The sequence below is a fragment of the Ambystoma mexicanum genome, chromosome 5q, assembly GCF_040938575.1.
Source record: "Ambystoma mexicanum isolate Mex_15411 chromosome 5q, UKY_AmexF1_1, whole genome shotgun sequence".
Lineage (NCBI taxonomy): Eukaryota > Metazoa > Chordata > Amphibia > Caudata > Ambystomatidae > Ambystoma > Ambystoma mexicanum.
This window is the reverse complement of record NC_090933.1, coordinates 1021346107-1021367308: the sequence shown is the minus strand read 5'-3', so window position 1 is coordinate 1021367308 and position 21202 is coordinate 1021346107.

Genomic DNA, 21202 nt, shown 5'->3' with positions numbered 1-21202 from the left:
CTGCTGCTGTTCGGATGTGTTTATTGTTGTATCCCCTTTGCTTGAATCTGCAAGTTAATAGTTCACACTCCTTTTCATATTCTGATTGTTTTATACAATTTCGTCTTGCTCTTACAAATTCTCCAGCTGGAATGTTATCCTTGACTCTTTTTAAATGACAGCTGGACGCCAGTAGCATTGAGTTCACCTCTGTGGGTTTGCGAAATGTTTTGGTGTACACTTGGTTGTCCTCTACATATATAGTCAGATCCAAAAAATTGATTTGAGATGGGTTTGCTTCTGATGTAAACTTGATTCCATATGTATTGTTATTTAAACGCCCAGTAAATTGTTGCAATTGGTCCATTTCTCCTCTCCAAATCAGAAGAACGTCATCAATATAGCAAGCCCATACTACAACATGCTCGCTGTATTGACGGTCAGTGTAGACAATATCGTCTTCTAACATGCCCATAAATAGATTAGAAAGTGCTGGAGCAAATTTAGTACCCATTGCGATGCCTTGGCGTTGGTGATAATAATTTCCATCAAACATGAACACATTCAATTGTAGTATAGCTACAAGCATTTCTAAGCATGTGTATTTGTTGGAAATGTGAAACACTGGTATCTCTGTACAAATAGTCAAATGTATAGCCAATTGATGTCGAATGGATGTGCATAGGGCACATACATCTAGTGATGCAAGGATGAAATTGGGTTCCCAATGTACATCGTTAAGGATCCATAATGCATGGGTAGTGTCCTTGAGATATGGCTTTAAATTTGGGTACCTCAGGTCTGAGTAGGTTGTCAATATACTCTGCCATATTCTTGGTCGGTCCCCCATTACCGCTGACTATTGGTCGTCCCTCTGGTATGCGTTGGTAAGCTTTGTGTACTTTGGGCAAAAAATATATGGTTGGCACTCTCGGGTGGCGTATGAATAAAAATGTCTTCTCTTCATCTATTATATTACCTTGTTTGTGCCAGGAGTCAATAATTTGTTGTAATTCACGGACAATGTTGGTCATTGGATTGGCTGAAAACTTCTCATAGCAATCGGGGGTAGATAAATGTTGGTAAGCCATCGTTAAATAGTCCTGCCGATTCATAATTGTAATGTTATCCCGTTTATCTGCCTCTTTAATTACGATATGTGTGTCTTTCTTCAGATTTTCTAATGCGCTTCTTTCTGCTTGATTGAGATTGCCTGCAAATCTGTTGTGATTTGTGCTTTTGGATGCCATTTGTAATATGTTATTGAGACAGGCCTTGTGGAAAACCTCAATGACGTCCTCTGATGCCATCTGTGGTATAAATTTGGATCTTGTCTTGCGTTCTCTTGTGGTCAATGATCCGGGTTCCACCTGCAATTCCTGTAATGTATGCGTGATTTCATATGATTCTGGTTCTTCTAGAGCTCTCAAAAGATGTATGTTTTCAATATCTTGTATGGTCAAATGACTCTCTGGCACTCGTGGCGTACCCTTGATGTGTTTCTTCACTTGTGTGGCAAAACATTTCTTCAATTTGAGTTTTCGTATGTATTTAGGTCAATCTGTAAATCAATTGTATTCGACCAACTAGTGGGTGCAAATGATAACCCTTTATTAAGTACTGAAATGTCTTCCTCTGTAAGTTCTCTCTCTGAAAGGTTCAAGACCAAATTACTCATTGCCGATTCCTTGCATCTCTGGTGTTTGCCCGTGTTACTCTTCTGACGTCTTCTTTTGTGACAGGATCTCCTACTGCTCCCCTGCCCCCTCCTTCCTCTTCTCCTGTTGTAAATGGATCCCCCTTGAACTTGCACTGCGACAATCAGAAGCAAGGCTTATTTGCCATTTCCAAGCCTTGAAAATTGGTTTGAACATTGATAGTGAAATGCATTGTTTTCTATGAATACACATTAAGATCTATTCAAGTAATGAAACATTAAATCACTACCAGGTACATACAGCATGTAGAAATACACTGGAATAAACATATAATGTAACGAATACAATAGCCCTCATTACAACCCAGGCGTTAAGGGGTTAACGGTGCCGTAAAAGGTGGCGGCGCCGTTAAACCCTTAACGCCTGATTACGAGGTCCCTTTGCGGGTGGCACTTTAATGCCTGCTTTTAGCAGGCGTTAAAAAACCAACCCCCAAAGGGACATAGGAGCTAATTACGGCACCGTAATTTACGGTGCCGTAATTAGCGCCTTCCCCAGTCCCATTGAGCCCTATGGGGCAAAAATGGGAATGGGGAAGGGCCATGGCGCCATGGGGAATTACCGCCCCGCCAACCTCGGAATGGGGCGGTAATTCCCCATTCCACCATGGCGGAGTCGGTAAGTTACCGGCATGGACCATGGTGCTATTAGCACCATGGTCCAACGCCTGGGTCATAATGAGGGCCAATATCTCCAAATCACTCTTCATTAGAATGTATTTATCTCAGACTTGCAGTATTATCGCAGTTACGTCATTTTAGGCCAGCAGTGAGGAAACGCAATCACATATGGTATACACGGTAACACATAGTCATATTTTCCACATGTAATCACAAAAACCCTAAAGGCATCCACCCTTATGTGATAATAAACAATTGAAATAATGTCTAATAAATAATAATATCCAATTCAGACTAACACGTCATAAGGGATTCCAATTAACAAAAGGCAAGGGAATAGATATTCCCCATATATGTAAAGTCAGGTATACGTCGCCACTTTGTGTTTGTTGACCCTGTTATAATAAGAGGGCTTTTTACAAATAGTATCTATCATTGTAAGTAAAGAAAATGGTCCCAAAAGATGGCCGACAGGGACACCATCATGGAAAAAGGACTACGCCGGTTGTCATGGTACTCTTTGACAACACACGGCGCTGGGTTATTTAAGCAATAACGGTAGTGCGGCCACGGCTAGATGGACGAGCGGTAATGGACTAATATGTACGGTAAGATACAGACTGGAGAGATTTTTACGAAATGCACAGCCTAGATGTCATAGCTTTTCTGACTATAACGGTTAAAATCGCTGCTAATGTAAGAGACGAGTTCGCTCGAATGTGCAGATCTGAGAAATATGAAGTAGCCAACGCGCGTATGCAGCGGCGTATTTGGCTCTGTCCTCCCCTTCCCCTTATTTTGAAACGTGGCTTATGTGTGCAAGAACATCAATAGCTTATAATTAGTTATAGCGAGTAGGAATAAAACACATACATCTTTTCTTCTGGATTACCGATCGGACGTATGGTTAGAAAACATATAGCATAGCGTACACATGACCTGGGAAGTATATCACAGTTTTTGCGTTAAGATCGATACAATTATAGCCAAATAAATATGTTATCAGCAATCATGACAGGGGTCATGTTATACAAAAATCGTGGAACCCAATGACGATTCGAGTCCGAACATAAGTGGTGGGAAATTACGTTTCTAAACATTAAAAGCATTACTAATTCATAATTGCATTTTTCATTAGGGATTGAACCCGGTTATTACGTCATGTACAGATGGAATAAGCACTAACATATCAAGTACTCAGGTAATGTAATTACTTTTTGTCCAATACAGCTCCGTAAATACAGGGGCACATTCACGTTTTCTTGGTCTTAATATTAGAAGTAAGAATCTGGTAACATTACAAAATATGAGACTATATGGTATGTGAAGAGGGTAATAGAATGTGTTTATAGATATTTGACAACAATATGTGCAAGAAAACCATATGTCCTCACATGTATACATAAAATAGAGCAAAAAATAGTATATCTGACTTAACAAGATGGCCTTACTAATGTTTATTTCTCATGTTATTCTCTTTTCCGTACAATTCCTCACACGATCCACCTCCTGGTTTTTCTCCTGATTTTTCTTTTCTCTCTTATCTTCTCTTTTTCCGGTTTTACTTATATTGTCTTTTCAAACGTGGATTATTATGAAACTTGACACGGTTGTGACTATCAAATGACAATCATGTATCATTTATTATTATATATTATTTTCATTTTTCTATTTTTAACCTTTTTCTGTGATCATGTTGTGTTATTATTATGTTTCAACATGGGATTACTGTGTATGTTATACATTTTTTGTTAACATTAGCCCTGGTTTGATAAAGGCACTAAAGGTGTGCCGAAACACGTGTCACCATACAAAGGGCAAACACATTCTGAAATAAGTCTTGAAACACATAAGTATTTGTGGAGACAATAAATAATACTTTTGGGATCAAACCTTTAACCTAGTTTGGCGCATTTGTAACAAGGAAAGGTCTTATTCAATATAATCAGTTTTAATATTGGGTATGGTCTCAGTGTCAGCTACGACATCAGAAATAATGTCTTCAATACAAGGTAGTGCATGTGAGGTCTCTTTGAGAGCTTTAATTTGTGGAATACCTTTAGGAGCCTGCACACTAGGTGACCTAATATCTGTTTGGCATGCAACAGATGATATAGCAACCTTGAGAATTGGGTTTAACTTTTTTTATGGCGGACATTAACTCCACATGAGGAGAATTGGAAGTTTGCGATAAAAATATTTTCTGCAAGTTTTCCCCCTGGGTGTGTAATTTTTGTTCACATGCTTGGAAGTAGTTGTTCAATGACTGAATTGCAAGGTTGATTGACTGTAATGTCACTCCTAGCAGTTTATCAGAGTGATAAACAATCATAGATGTGTTAGTGCTATGATTATTAGTTTGGAGTTTGATTGGTGTGAGTGTTCCAGCGGACGAAACAGATTCTACAATACTCTGGCTTACTTTTGAAAACATCACAGGTGAACCTGAAAGATTTTCTGGAAGTAAGTTATTTGAAAAAACTGAATCATTGTCCTCCAAATCAATGACTGCCACATCTAAGGGGCTATTGCACAAGGGAGTTGTTGCATTTAACGCTGGCCCCGTGAAGGGTACATATTTTAACATCGCTGTGTCCGTTATGGACACATCTTTTAGAGGAGCTACGCAATGTGCTCCTGTGGCTTGAATGGCTACTGCTGCATTGTGAGGGACAATGTTACCCCTATTTACTGGGTCTAGGATCTCAGTTTCAGCATTTGTAACCAATGGTGAGGCCTCTACTTCCCTTACATTTTTTGCTCTGTATGCAGACAGCGTGCCATTGCAAAACATCCGGATATCGGCATTCGCTAATGTGCCATTGATGTTAGTGCAACGTCTAGGCGTGGAACATGAATGAGTATCAAGATGCTTCTGGGCCGCTAAGGGTTCTCTTACACTTTGCAACTGGCTTCTATTTGGCATGCCAGTCTTCAGGGTTTGGAAAATCATTGTGCCCGTCAAAGAGGGACCCTCAGACAGCTGATCTCAGTCAAGAAGTAGCCGGAAGCCCAAAGCGCCTCAACGCAGCAGCGACTCAGCGAATAGGCAAAGAGGTACTTCTGAGGAACTTCTCGCAGGTGCACGCTTGCTGGTGTGCGCGCTTTCCCAATTTTATCTCGTCACACCTTTGTGGACGGGGCTTAAATCGCAATTGGTGTTTTAGCACTGTAAAAGAGCACAGAGTAGATTAGTAAATACTAATCAAAGAGTCCATTGATAGTTCCTTGGTTTCTTTAGCATACAGGTGCAGCTAAATATTGTTGCAGAGTCTTTATGTGTTTTAACATGTTTCCAGGAAAATACCAAGACGATCCACAGGAAGCGGGTCCGGCAAAGAGGTACTTCCAAGGTACTTCTTGCAGGTGCGCGCACGCTGGTGCCTGCGCCGTCCCAATTTTATCTCGTCACACCTTTGTGGGGGGGCTTAGCTCGCAGGGGGTGTATTAGCACGTTGCAGAGTCTTGTTGACGTGTTTGAACGTGTTTCCAGGGAAATACCAAGACGATCCACAGCCAACGGGTCCGGCAAAGAGGTACTTCCGAGGTACTTCTTATAATGAACAAGAGCTTCACCATTTTTCAGGATGCCTTAGCCAGAGGGGCAGAGCTGCCCTTATAGTGTATTAGACCATAGATGTGAGTTGGGAACCCTTTATTAAATGTCATCTTGTCCTGCAAACAGGCTGAGCACTGAAGGGCTTGGTGGGGAGGGGTATACAATAGTTACCATCTTATTATTGCAAAGGAAGTGTTTAACAAGGGACAAATCCTCATTCCCAGACAGCAAAAGCTGCCTCATCAAATCATCAGAAAGGGCAAGAATACATAATGTTAGTGAAGGCCGCAGTGAGGGGTATGGTTGGTTTGCAGGTAGCCACAGTGTGAAATGGGCTGAATAATATGAAGAAATTAGCATAAATTATGGTCCAGATGCGGTTTTCAGCAGTGGACTTGTTGCATTTATCTGTAAGGACATTGCAGGGAGGTTACTAGAATATGGTGCATCATGATTGGCAACATGTATGGAGATCAGGAGCTACATAGTGAGCAGGTGCAGACAGTGGGAATGGGAAATGAATAGAGGAGGTGTGTGTCATGTTGGTTTGTTGCTCGTTGGTACATCTCAGAGGGATGTTGCAGCCCCAATAATCTGAGGTGGCACTTTCCAATTAGAATTAAGTGGTTTATCAAACTATTCCCTGATATTGGATTGGTGTCTTTTTTGCTGACCAATGTGGGTAAGATCAGGTTGGGTGGGTGGTTTTCTTTTTTGTGTTGAGATGGTAACTGGCAATAGTTTTTGAACAATGTAAAGGGTTGTTTAGGGAACAGGTGACAACCAGCCAATGATAATATTAGGATGATGTTTTTGTTACATTTCTTCTGAAATATGTTCAAGTTTTGTTTGTGGCTATAAAATGTTCAGCCAGCAAGGGGAGTGTTGAAGTTGGCTGTGTTTAGTTCATCTTACCAGCCATTTTGTATGAATACATATTGTGTTTTTTTTTTAAGTGGTGCATTCCTTTCTTTGAGTTCTGGTGATTGTTTTTTTTTTTTTACTTTTTGTACCTGTCCTGGGAGCACCCCTAGCACAACACTACACATTGCACACCACATGGGGTCTAGCAGAGGGGAAGCAGAGGGATGTAACAAGACAATAGTGGAATTATAAATGTGGTCATTGAGGGCTATGGACTCAGTTGGCACTTTAATTTGTCGCTGGTTCTGATGGCTCATATATGTACCCATACTTCAATTATGCAAATTACCCTTTTTGACCTCATTACTGGTATTACCTCAACATCTGTTATACTGAACAAAGGTGCAGACTTCAATGAAGGACTCTACTCCTCATCAAACTATTGAAAATGTTTGAGAACACTTCAGAGAAGTATGTGGTCAGTTTGAAGACATACTATGACCTCAATACCTTCAAAGGGGAATTACAAACAGGTGACAGTGTCTATTTTTATTGCTTTCAAAGGAATCAATCTAAGGATAGATAATGTTAGCCTTTTAAATTATATATCAGGAATCACTGGTCACTTACACAATGAAAATACTGATAGGGGATCACACAGAAGAATGCAAGGTACATAATAACCAGCTGCAAAGCTGTCTTTCCTGATTGTATCTCAGACAAATGGAGGAATCTTTGAACACGTAGTTGAGGTGGCCTCTGAATAAGAATTCAATATGACCATAATGAATATTGTGACCTGGTATCTACATTAGAAGGGTTGGTAATGATGTTCAGATGACATCTGACTGTTTGTATTTTATCATAAAAATTGGTTTGTAAAAGAATGTACAATGGGAATCCAAAGCTTACTGTATATCCAGACATATAATGACCCTGCCTTGCTCCCTATCTCTCACATTAAGGATTAACCCTAGAATTCAAGAAGGATGATGGTGACCATTTTGGAACTGTTATTTTTGTCAAGGACATCAAAGTAACCCTAAATACCTAGACCACATACTACTATAACAATAATATATCCCAGGGTCATCTATTTTCCCTGTAACATTTGCCCTGCAGGCTGCCGCTCAAAGGGATTATGTATTAGCCATCCTCCACTTGATGTGGAGTTTAGGGGCTGTTTAGTGTCCTTTGGGGTCATCTACCTGTGTTTTTACTGTGATTTCCAATTCGTTTTTCTTGCTGGATTGCACCTTGAATGCACTGTATTTGTGGGCTAGTCCCTTGTTAGGTCCTGCATTTTTTCATTTCCATGTCCTTTTATTTTTGCAGTACTGTCTTACTGCTCTTACTGCTTTTCCTCTTCCTTCCTGGTTGTAATCTATAGCCAATCAGGCCAACAACCACTTGGTAAGGAGTTTAGGGGCTGATTGGTGCCAATTTAAAGGTATATATCTGTGTTTTTACTGAGATTATTTCCAATCCGTGAGGCAGTCAGGTGTGGCTGTGTTTTTGTTTTTGCAGTCCTCTATTAATGCTCTCCCCTGCCTTTCTGATAGTAATATATGGCCATCCTGCACAACAACCACTTGGTAAGGAGTTTAGGGACTGTATGGTGGAATATTTGTGTGCTTTCACTGTGATTTCCAATCTGTGCATTGTCTTTGTGGTCTAGTCTTTTGTTAGTTTCTGACCCCTTTTCCTTTGTCGTTCCCACTCTACATTTCTTAAACATTGCTCCCAGGGCAGCCTTCCCTGGCCAGCCCATGAAAGATACTGGAAAAGGGCACCTTCCTTTGGGTGCCTACCATCCCTGTGTGCCTGTTCTCTGAAGTAAGGAATGCCTATTTGGTATCTCACCACTGTTTGTATTCTGTTACTAGTTGCACTACCCCCACAGAGCTCCAAAGGTAGATTTATTACACCACTAATTGTTTTTAGTACACTTGCATTTTGCACCCCAGAGGGTACAAAATTATGTTTTGCTGACTTGTTATCTCACCACTGCTTGCATTTTGCCACTAGTTGTAAGTGTTTCTGACATGCCATCTCACAACTGTTTGTATTTTGCCACTACTTGCATTTTTCCCAGAATGTTCCAAAGGTATATATTGCTGCTCTGTTATCACACAACTAATTGTGTTTCAGCACACTTGCATTTTACCCCCTCCAGTGCTCCAAATGTAGGTTTTACTGTCATCTCAACACTGTTTGTAATTCCAAAGATTTTTGGGAAAAACCCCAACAAGAATCAGAGTTCCTACCAACACATCCAGCAAAATAATACCATTGTCCAAGAAAGAACCGAAACCTAACAGGCACCATCCCAAGTGAGTGGTGAGAAAAGAAACAAAGAGCAAGAAATAAAACAGATACTACAATGCAGTTTTATGAATGTACGAGCCATGGCAAAGCACAAAACAAAAATGTATGACCTCTGTAAGGAGGGAAATGTCTTTTCGGACCCCCCTGACATTCCTACTTGAAATGAATCTTGTGTTAACTAAGTGGATGGAGATGGCCCCACATTTGTCTATCGATTCTAATAGTTTGGCCTTAGTATAGTCACAAAAAAATATATAAATATAATAAATAAATATAATAAAAATTTGAAAAGTTGCTAAGGCAACTAAAACAAATTAAAAAAAAAGTAGTCACAAAAAAAGCCGATAAACAAAGCCATTTGGTGAGTCTTACAGACATCATTTAGTGTGACCTATGAACGCCATCTTTTCCTAGGCCCTGTTATGATTTTGCAAAACCCATCTCTCCCTCTGCTCTGCACTGCGCACAGCGAGCCCCGCCAACCCCCTCCTCCACCTCCTCCTGCCAGCTCCGCTCAGACCCATTTCTCACGGAAGCGCTTGGTCGTGTATTGTTGCAAATACTCAGTATCCTTCTGCTTTCCTCTGAGCTCATTGCACTGTGTGTGACTGGAGCAAGCTCTGGCCTGTGCGTCCATCCCTCTCTACAAACATGCCTGTGTCATCTCAACCCCCACCTTTGAAAGTTACAGCTTAACAGACCCTTTGCCCACATTCTTCTCTCACACTTTGAAGTAACTGATGGATGACCCTCCACCTCCAGACTTCCCTCAACTGCCCACCATATACTTACAGGGTAATTCATAGAATTTCGCAGAAAAGTGTCGCAAGCGGCTGGCGCAGAGTGTCCGCGTGCGATTGTCTGCGCCAGGCACGTGCACTAAAACCGATTTCCGCGCACAGCGTATTCATGGATTTTAGGCTCCCAAACCAGCCGTGGCGCAGAGTATCGCAGCGACCCTGCAGCAGCGCCAGTAACGCCCCCAAGAATGCCCTCGCGCAAGGAAAAGCCATCAAAATCGCTAAATCATTGCAAAGGGCTGTGCTAACCCTGGACCAGTTTACAGGGCTGCCAAACAAGGAACGCAAAGCGGGTAACATGCATATCAGGGGTACGCGTGAAGTTATACACGCGATTAGCCAGGGTACGTGTATTTCACCAGGGTACGTGTATTTCAGGGGTGCGCGGGAAGTTCCACACGCGAATAGCCTGGGCGCGTGTATTTCAGGGTTGCGCGGGAAGTTTCACACGCAATTTCAGCAGGGTACGTGTATTTCAGGGGTGAGCGGGAAGTTCCACACGCGAATAGCCTGGGCGCGTGTATTTCAGGGGTGCGCGGGAAGTTTTACACGCGATTTCAGCAGGGTACGTGTATTTCAGGGGTGCGCAGGAAGTTCCACACGCGATTAGGCTGGGTGGGTCCTCACAGGTGTTCCCTGTACACCCTCGACGGCCCCTGCAGGCAGCCCACAAAACAGGGGACTACCCTGCACACCTGCTCATGTCCCCCTGCACCCCCACCCCCCAGCAGTGCAGGGGCCGCCTCCACCAGGCCCCCACCCATGTCTCCCACGACCCCCACCCCCAAGCAGTGCAGGGGCACCCTCCACCAGGCCCCCACTCATGTCTCCCACCACCCCCACCCCCCAGCAGTGCAGGGGCACCCTCCACCAGGCCCCCACTCATGTCTCCCACCACCCCCACCCCCCAGCATCCAGGGGCACTCTCCACCAGGCCCCCACTCATGTCTCCCACCACCCCCACCCCCCAGCATCCAGGGGCACCCTCCACCAGGCCCCCACCCATGTCTCCCACCACCCCCACCCCCCAGCCACCAGGGGCAGCCTCCACCAGGCCCCCACTCATGTCTCCCGCCACCCCCACCCCCCACCATCCAGGGGCACCCTCCACCAGGCCCCCACTCATGTCTCCCACCACCCCCACCCCCCACCATCCAGGGGCACCCTCCACCAGGCCCCCACTCATGTCTCCCACCACCCCCACCCCCCACCATCCAGGGGCACCCTCCACCAGGCCCCCACTCATGTCTCCCAGCGTGCTACGTGTATTTCAGGGGTGCGCGGGAAGTTCCACACGCGAATAGCCTGGGCGCGTGTATTTCAGGGGTGCGCGGGAAGTTCCACACGCGAATAGCCTGGGCGCGTGTATTTCAGGGGTGCGCGGGAAGTTTTACACGCAATTTCAGCAGGGTACTTGTATTTCAGGGGTGCGCGGGAAGTTCCACACGCGAATAGCCTGGGCGCGAGTATTTCATGGGTGCGTGGGAAGTTTTACACGCGATTTCAGCAGGGTACGTGTATTTCAGGGGTGCGCGGGAAGTTCCACACGCGAATAGCCTGGGCGCGTGTATTTCAGGGGTGCGCGGGAAGTTTTACACGCGATTAGGATGGGTGGGTCCTCACAGGTGTTCCCTGTACACCCTCGACGGCCCCTGCAGGCAGCCCACAAAACAGGGGACTATCCTGCACACCTGCTCATGTCCCCTTGCACCCCCACCCCCCAGCAGTGCAGGGGCAGCCTCCACCGGGCCCCCACCCATGTCTCCCACGACCCCCACCCCCCAGCAGTGCAGGGACACCCTCCACCAGGCCCCCACTCATGTCTCCCACCACCCCCACCCCCCAGCATCCAGGGGCACTCTCCACCAGGCCCCCACTCATGTCTCCCACCACCCCCACCCCCCAGCACTGTGGGGCACCTGCCAGCAGGCCCCCACCCATGTCCAACTCATATTCCCCACCACCCCCACCCCCCAGCACTGTGTGGCACCTGCCAGCAGGCCCCCACCCATGTCCAACTCATGTCCCCCACCACCCCCACCCCCCAGCACTGTGGGGCACCTGTCAGCAGGCCCCCACCCATGTCCAACTCATGTCCCCCACCACCCCCACCCCACAGCACTGTGGGGCACCTGCCAGCAGGCCCCCACACATGTCCAACTCATGTCCCCCACCACCCCCACCCCCCAGCACTGTGGGGCACCTGCCAGCAGGCCCCCACCCATGTCCAACTCATGTCCCCCACCACCCCCACCCCCAGCACTGTGGGGCACTTGCCAGCAGGCCCCCGCCCATGTCCAACTCATGTCCCCCACCACCCCCACCCCCCAGCACTGTGGGGCACCTGCCAGCAGGCCCTCGCCCATGTCCCATCCATGCCCCCCTGCACCTGGGTCCCAACAATCCCCAATCATGTCCGTAATGGCCATCCTCCCCTGCCAAAAGGCCCAACCAACTATCACATCCACCCACATATCAAAGGCAATTACATGTTACAAACCCAATGTAAATAATGCAAATGAACACATGTCTGTCACACACAATGGCTGCAAGTGAATGTTAAAACACCCAACATGACATGCATGAAAGCAATGAGATGATACGACACATTGAAGGATGAAAATACAAATGTATTGAAAATCAACTTGAATGGAAATGAAATTAGAAAAACCACAAAGCAAAACAACAAAAAGAAGATGAATGTCCATGAAAAAAATCCAAGAAATCAAAAAATCCATAGAATAACTATTTACAAGACAATCCCGGGTCCATGAGCCCAACCAAATGAAACCTAACTATGTCAACTAACTAAAAACTGAACTATATACAAAAAAGTGGCGCATTGTCCAATCGCAACCAAATAAAAAAAAATAAAATTTAAAGGAAACCTACCACTAACTATATAACTATATACAATGGCAGCGGGCAAGTCCTGCGGCTCACTCTGTGATGTTGCCGGGCAGGGCATCATCGAACTCCATGTCGATGTCCTGGAGGCGGGACTCTGTCCTGGCCCCGAGGTCTCGCAGGGATAACCCCATGTTCACCTCAAACTCCCTGCGAGCTTCCTCGAGGCACTCAGCCCGCCTCAACGCCCGACGCATGGAGAACTCCGCCCTGACCATGGTGAGCCGCTCCTCTTCCGCCCGCTGCCGCTCCGCACCTATCCGCTGGACCAACTGCTCCCACACGGAAGACACTACCATCCCAGGGTTCTCCTGCCCTCCGGCCGATGCCTGCCCCTCTGATCTTGATGGCCCCGAGCCATGATGCCTCCCACGTCGAGCCTGCTGCTGCCTCTGACGCCACTGCCTCTGCCAGCACGACGGCATCCAGGATGATGGAAACCACCGACGCCGTCGTGCACGTGCCCTGCCCGATGATGCCGTCACATCCTCCATCTGCTGGGGTCCAGTTGCTGTGTTGTCCACCCCTGCTGGACCTCTGACTCCCGACTGTGGCAGGGATGGGATCCCCACCGAGCTGGCTGCATTGGTCAGGGCAGGTCCACAAGGGGCCCCGGTGGCATCTGGGCCGGAAGACGGCAAGGAGAACGACTGGCGTATAGCCTCCACAGAGGAGGAGAGGGCCGCCAGATTGGCCGACACATGCAGGAAACCCCCGAACATGGCCGATCCCAATTGGGCCACGTCGGCACGGTGCTCTTCGTGATGACGTGCGTGCTCCTCCTGGGAAGCACGCACTGCATCACGAATCACAGCCGTGCGCATCGCGACCCCAATCAGGACCTTCTCCACACGGCCAGGGGTCCCCTCGTCCGCAGGTGGAGGGGAGTCAGATGACATGGACATCCCCTCTACCTGCGGACGGGCCTGGGACGGGGCATCCCTGCTGGTGCAAGGTGGTGCACCCACAGGTTCAGGGACAGTGACATGCACAGGCCCCTCCACGGTGACCTGTGCTGCCTCCTGCCCTTGCCCCTGGACTGCACCACTTGCACCAGCAGGGATGCCCCCACCAGGCCCCATGTGCGCCTCAGTGGCGGCCTCCTCCTCCTCTGTGGAAACCACCAACCTGGATGGCTCCTCGCCGTCTACCGCCGTAGCAGGCCCCTGTGGGGGTTCACCCACCCCTTCCGCTGCAGCCGTGGGGGCATCCCCGCCGCCTTGCTCCACAGCGCCGTCTCCGCCCTCTCCTTCACTAGCCGCTGCGTAGAGGGAGACATAGAACACAAGCATCAGGGTACTGTACAATGGTCCCCTAGACAGGAAGCAATAGCAGATGAGTGCCACTGTCAAAGTACACTTCCATCATGTCACACCACAACACATGTGTCAGTCCAGGCAAAACACACACAGTGACAGTCATGGTGCGTGCCATGGACATTTCAATGCATGTCCAATGGACTCTCGAATCATACAATGTAATGGGACTCACATGCATCATGGGTCATGCCTATCACATGCACACACTTCACCTCAGTCACATCCATCTGGCCCCGTACACCCCAATCACAGTGCATACAAGGATGACTAGGCTGCATCAGTGAATCTGTACATTGTCACAGACATGTGTCATGCATCCATGGCACTCACAAGTCACAGACACGCAGGTCAGGCACACAGACATGGATACCACATATGTATCTGGCATCAGCACCCATCCCTCGCCCCCACCCATGTCCAGGAACAGAGACTGCCATGCTCTCATGTGTGCAATCTGCACAGGGCTCCCCATGTCGCATTCAAACACATGCAACAACTGTGCGGTTCACACATTACAGGTCGCACATGCATTCCCATGATGTCCCTGCACACATACATGCGTACATGGCCTATGTCACACATGCAGGCAAGTATCAGACAACCAGCACACTGCAACATGCCCTGTCTCACACCGCAATGCTTGGCCACTTACTGCTCAACTCCAGACGGGTCTCCCTCTCAAGGACCTGGGCGTGGAGCGCTGGGTGTGCGCGTTCCAGGACCCTCAACTGGATGGAACTCATGCGGCCCCGGCCCCCCTCCACGAGGCGCCGGGCCTTCATGAGGGTCCTGGACCTCAAGTCTTCCCAGCGCTTCTTGACCTTCTGGATGGTGAGGGTTGCCACCCCCTCCGCGTTGATGGCAACCACACAGTCGGCCCAGATCCTGTCCCGTCCTTCCTTGTTGGCGCGGGACGATCCGAAGAGGGCATCATACTGCCCCAGGACTTGCTCCACCAGGACACCAACTTCGGTGGCAGTGAAGCTGGTGCCCCTCTGCCCCTCTGGCTGGGGGTTGCCACTGGTGCCAGATGTTGATGTGCCCGACATGGCAACCCCAGGGGCAGGAGTGGGTGGGCAACTGGGTCCTGGGGCTGGGCTGTGGAGCGATGTTATCCGAGTCGGGAGTCTTCTGTTCCAGCAGGGGTGGACACAGCAACTGGACACCTGCAGATGGCTGATGTGCAGGCACCAAATGGCAGGGCACGGTGGCAGCAGGCAGGCAGGCAGGCAGCAGCAGATGGCACGTGGGAGGCTGCTCGGGGCACTGGGGGGCAGTAATTCGGCCTTCTGGGCAGGAGCGTGGTCTTCCGTGTGTTTTCGCGTGGCCAGCTTGATACGGAGTGATTTGGCACGTGAAAATCCTGCACGTCAGTGTGAAAATCGAGGAAAGGCCCTTAGCGCGTAAGCGCGTCAGCACGCATACGCGATTTCATTGGACCAAAGGCCCTTACAGCGTAAGCGCGTCTGTGACGTTTTGCGCACGGGCGTTGCCCGTACGCGATTTCATTGGACCAAAGGCCCTTACAGCGTAAGCGCGTCCGTGACGTTTTGCGCACGGGCGTTGCCCGGGCAGGGCTTGGTGATCCCGCGTGCCTTTATGTTCTGTACGTGCTTTTCGTGCAGTGCATGTGTTTTCCATCCGTTGGGGTTCACACGCTATTACTTCACAGCGGGTGTTGGCTACGCGTTCTTCTACACGCAATGCAGACGGTGAGTGGTACCCCGCTCCCCCAGGCCCGATCGCGTGAATAACTTCATGCGAACCCCTGAAATACACACGCCCAGGCTATTCGCGTGTGGAACTTCCCACGCACCCCTGAAATACACGCGCCCAGGCTATTCGCATGTGGAACTTCCCGCGCACCCCTGAAATACACGCGCCCAGGCTATTCGCGTGTGGAACTTCCCGCGCACCCCTGAAATACACGTACCCTGCTGAAATCGCGTGTAAAACTTCCCGCGCACCCCTGAAATACACGCGCCCAGGCTATTCGCGTGTGGAACTTCCCGCGCACCCCTGAAATACATGCGTCCAGGCTATTCGCGTGTGGAACTTCCCGCGCACCCCTGAAATACACGTACCCTGCTGAAATCGCGTGTAAAACTTCCCGCGCATCCCTGAAATACACACGCCCAGGCTATTCGCGTGTGGAACTTCCCGCGCACCCCTGAAATACACGTACCCTGCTGAAATCGCGTGTAAAACTTCCTGCGCACCCCTGATATACACGCGCCCAGGCTATTCGCGTGTGGAACTTCCCACGCACCCCTGAAATACACGCGCCCAGGCTATTCGCGTGTGGAACTTCCCGCGCACCCCTGAAATACACGCGCCCAGGCTATTCGCATGTGGAACTTCCCGCGCACCCCTGAAATACACGCGCCCAGGCTATTCGCGTGTGGAACTTCCCACGCACCCCTGAAATACACGCGCCCAGGCTATTCGCGTATGGAACTTCCTGCGCACCCCTGAAATACACGTACCCTGGCTAATCGCGTGAAAAACTTCACGCGAACCCCTGAAATACACGTAGCCCGCTCCCCCAGGCCCGATCGCGTGAAAAACTTCACGCGAACCCCTGTAATACACGTAGCCCGCTCCCCCAGGCCCGATCGCGTGAAAAACTTCACGCGAACCCCTGAAATACACGTAGCCCGCTCCCCCAGGCCCGATCGTGTGAAAAACTTCACCTGAACCCCTGTAATACACGTAGCCCGCTCCCCCAGGCCCGATCGCGTGAAAAACTTTACGCGAACCCCTGACCTACACGTAGCCCGCTCCCCCAGGCCCGATCGCGTGAAAAACTTCACGCGAACCCCTGAAATACACGTAGCCCGCTCCCCCAGGCCCGATCGCGTGAGGAACTTCACGCGAACCCCTGTAATACACGTAGCCCGCTCCCCCAGGCCCGATCGCGTGAAAAACTTCACGCGAACCCCTGTAATACACGTAGCCCGCTCCCCCAGGCCCGATCGCGTGACCCGATCGCGTGAAAAACTTCACGCGAACCCCTGTAATACACGTAGCCCGCTCCCGCAGGCCCGATCGCGTGAAAAACTTCACGCGAACCCCTGTAATACATGTACCCTGCTGAAATCGCGTGTGAGACTTCCCACGCACCCCGGTATACACGCACACGTATTTTATGTCAGCGGGTGTCCGTGTTTGTGGGTACCCCTTTGCACGTCATTTGCCCTGGAGGGCCACAGTATAGGACATTCATCATGGCAGTATATAGGTGCTATTTGTTGGCGCACCTTTTGGCGCACATTTCTTACAGCCGCAGAGACGCTACCGCCTGCTTTCTTGTGGCGGTCGTGTTTGTGCCTGTGCGCTGGTTTGAGCGTGCGCTTTTTTGCCCTATTCTATTCCATGAATATGTGTTGTAGGCGAGCATGTGGGCGTCCCGCGCACTTGTGCCCTGGACTTCCCCCGTGACGCCCACGTTTTTGCAAGTTGTTCCCCATTCCGAGTGTTATGCCCGTGTTCCGCCTACTTTTGTTGCGTGCGCCGCGCTATGTGCGAATTTCGCTGTGGCCTGTGCGATTTTCGCTGTGACCTGGCGCACGCTGTTAGATGGCCTGTGCGCCAACGTGCGCGGCACACTTTTTTATCGCACATCCGCTGGTTTTCTCGCGCACGGACTTCCATGAATCGACGTGCGCTGCTTTTCGTGCGATTTTCGCACTTGCACTGCGATTTTCGCTATTCCACTGCGATTCGCACGTTTTTGCCCACTTGCGCCGCGCTAATTATTCCATGAATCGGCCTGTATATCTTGTGTGACCACATATCCTTCTGCAAAACCAACACCCATCTACCCACCTGTTTGAATCATGAGGCACCAGGGGGAGCAGATCATGAATAAGCGTCTTGAAGATAATACATCTGAAAGAAGGGCACAACGTACCCCTTCCCCCATAAAGGCATGGGGCAGAATGCACATATATCGATCCACATTTTATGGCCTCCTCCATTAGAATAACAACTCCATGTCTAACATTACTCTTTGCATGCCAATAGCAATTGTGTAGTTTAGATTAGATAGAAGAATGACATCTTGTGAACAAAGTTGGACCTTCACCCCGTGGAGATGAGCCCAGCTGACCCACGTGCTGCAGGAAGCGACATCCCAGCGACAGCCTATCAAGTCTCGCTATCCCACTAAATTGTATGATGTAGCCGTGTACAGACGAATAACGATGTATGACTCCTAACCTATAAAATTTGTCACTGATGACGATTTCTGTCTTTATAACATGATGTTTTTGTAATGTTTGGCAGAGCACTCTCAGAGCAGCAGAGTCCTCTGCATGCCCAAACTTTCTTTATACGAACTTTGTTCAACTTGCAATCTTTTCTCCAGGTCTCATTCCCTACTGGGGTGTGTTCATTTACTGACTCTTTTGGTATCGTGTCGAGACCAGGCCCATTCAAGTGGTGACCTTCCAATGTGATATTTCTTGGCGCCCTGTACTATACGACGAGATCTGGGGCTTCCCCAGGAGGGCCAAATGCCATCTATGGCCTGCAGACATCTCCAAAAAGTGTACACTCCTGAGCAGGTTTTGTGGGTCCCAGCTTTGCGAATACCCAACTGTTCGCTGGCGCCGGGCAGGTCCGTCACGTCTGTTAGTTAGACATTAAATGTTTTTTGTGCTTCTGTTGGTTCATCATTGCAATGCATAAGTAATTGATTTATTCACAGAAGGTGAAATCACAAATGTCCTATTACAAGGTTGAAGGGTAGTACTGTAAACACGTAGGGGCACACACTTGAGGAGGGAAGAAAGCTAATGACACCATGGGTTTAGACACTCCGCGCTCACATATTTGTAAACGCCTCCCCCTCTATAGCGATAAAATAAAGAAATATCATGGGCAATGGTTAACGGAAGTGAAAGGGGAGGGGCCACCCTGGGATTGGCCAGAAGAAGGGTCTTTTGATAAAGTAGTTTTAGACCATGTAGAGACGTACTTGATGGCCAAATATAAAGGAAAGAAGCTCCAAAATTGACGTAAACTGTTAGATTTGTGGAGGATGTTTGAGGAAAAGCCCACTATAAATAACAAAGTCAAAGAACCAGAAATACCAGAGGCATCAAGAGACGAGGGAGCAGAAAAGGACAAGGGAGGGGTAGAAGCAAAGAAATTATACACACTGCTCACTAGACCCGCTGAAGGGTATTGTGAACCATTTTATCTACCATTTTATCAAAAATGTTATCACATTTTATAGCCTCCTCCATTAGAATAACAACTCCATGTCTAACATTACTCTTTGCATGCCAATAGCAATTGTGTAGGTTAGATTAGCTAGAAGAATGACATCTTGTGAACAAAGTTTGACTTTCACACCGTGGAGATGAACCCAGCGACATCCCAGCAACAGCCTATCAAGTCTTGCTATCCCACTAAATTGTATGATGTAGCCGTGTGCAGACCAAAAATGATTTAGTACGCCTCACCTATACAATTTTTAACTGATGACGATTTCTGCCTTTATAACATGATGTTATTGTGATGTTTGTCAGAGCGCTCTCAGAGCAGCAGAGACCTGTGCATGCCCCAACTTAATTTATATCAACTTTCTTTATATCAACTTTATCTTTTCTCCTGGTCTCATCCCTACTGGGGTGTGTCCATTTATTGACACTTTTGGTATTGTGTTGAGACCAGGCCATTCACCTCTTAACTGAAGAGGGCACTGACATGCTTTTCCTCACAGAAACATGGCTATTGGACAACTACAAAACAATCAGACTCGTGTCGGAAGGGGCTGTAATGTTTTATAGGAAACAGTGTGGCTTGATACATCTCTGGGTTTTTTCCTCGATCAGTCTGCACAATCTTCACAGCCCTCTCAGAGCTATACCATCCTGAGAGAAGGTGTGGCGTTCGGTGTTCAGAGCCGTACTGTACCGTGCCATTCTCAATGGGTGCTGTACTGTGCCGTTTTCAAGGGGAGCTGTGAGAGGAGCCAAGGTGGGACCCTTCAAGTCTGGAAGGGAGGGTGCACTGTCTTATATCTTATATATTTGCATTTATATGAACAGCGTTAAGAGAGGCGAAAGCTGGCAGTGGAAGGTTTGCGTTTCACCTTTGCCTTGTGCATCAAATGCCCGGGTGTGTGCTGCTTATTGACAACTTCAGGAAGGGGAGATGAGGTGTGAGCCATTGCCACTGCTTCACCAGCTTCTGCTCTGGCATGCGCTTCGGTGAGAGCACTCTCACAGCGCTATGTAGAGGGAGGGTTGCCCTCACTGACCTGTAACTGGGCTGCACCTGAGCCTGCTAGATGTCAGGTGCCAGGGGGCATAGTATAGCGTTTGAAATTTTGGGGCTGTTGGTACTGCCCTTTTAAATACCATTCCAGCACACCTGCCTTATTATACCTATTTTTAACTTTGTATAGGCTAGTAGCGCCTTTGTATATAAGCTACCTTCATAACATCATCTTTTGAGCCTTTACATTGATGGCGAATCGGTGCACTTCCCAAGAGGGGGAATGGGGAAGAGCCATGGGCAAACATTCCCTACCCACAATGGTCCAACCTAAACTGCAGGCTGCATGATTATTGAAAGCTTCAAAGCCCTCAAAGTCTTCAAAGAGTAGGGCCACAGCTGCTACAGTCAAGAAAGTGTGTGTAGGCCACTCTCTCCCTTCACCACAGAACACAGATCCAGAAAACATAAGGAGTCCCTGAATAAAGTGACCTCCATGCCATCTCATCTGATATTACAATGAGTTCTTCGTATCCAAAAAGACGCAATATTGCCCTCTTTAGTGGACAACTGTGGCTTGAACATTAACTTCAATTTGGTTTGTTCTGACACTACTAATTCTGTCACACCAGCCACACCTGTAGAGGGTACATGCAGATCAGAGGATGAGGATGAGGGGGAGATGAAGGATGGGGTGCTGACCCATTGCTGGAGTTAGGTGAGCAGCACTGGTTCGCACTCTCACAGAGAACATTCTTCACTTCTCATAAACAAGAAAGAAAGAGGGACCCCTTGCAATGGCGGATGGGAATGTTAATGGGGCTAACATTTCAAAGAGCAACTCCAGTAGAAGTCAATCAAATATTCCCAATTTGTACAA